Genomic DNA, 520 nt, shown 5'->3' on the forward strand with positions numbered 1-520 from the left:
GGAGCCTGGTAGGCTGCAGTCAGTCCATGGGGTCGCTAAGAGTCGGACATGACTGAGCGACTTCACTTTCATTTTTCACTTTCATGCATTGGAGGAGGAAATGGCAACCCACTCCAGTGTTCTTGCCTGGAGAATCCCAGGTACAGCGGGTCCTGGTGGGCTGCCGTCTATGGGGTCACACACAGTCGGACACAACTGAAGCGACTTAGCAGCAGCAGCAGCAGCAGCAGAGCAACTAACAATATGACTATCCAGTTATTTTAGTAACACTTATTGAAACAGCTCTCCTTTCCCCATTGAATTTAACTTACACCTTTGTCAAAATTTAATTGACCATGTATATTTGGGCCTATTCCATTTATTTGTCTAAACTTGGATGGAGGAGCCTCGTAGGCTGCAGTCCATGAGGTCACTAAGAGTTGGACATGACTGATCGACTTCACTTTCACTTTTCACTTTCATGAATTGGAGAAGGAAATGGCAACCCACTCCAGTATTCTTGCCTGAAGAATCCCAGGGA

Source organism: Bison bison, unplaced genomic scaffold (genome assembly GCF_000754665.1).
Source record: "Bison bison bison isolate TAMUID 2011002044 unplaced genomic scaffold, Bison_UMD1.0 scf7180017858048, whole genome shotgun sequence".
Taxonomy (NCBI): domain Eukaryota; kingdom Metazoa; phylum Chordata; class Mammalia; order Artiodactyla; family Bovidae; genus Bison; species Bison bison.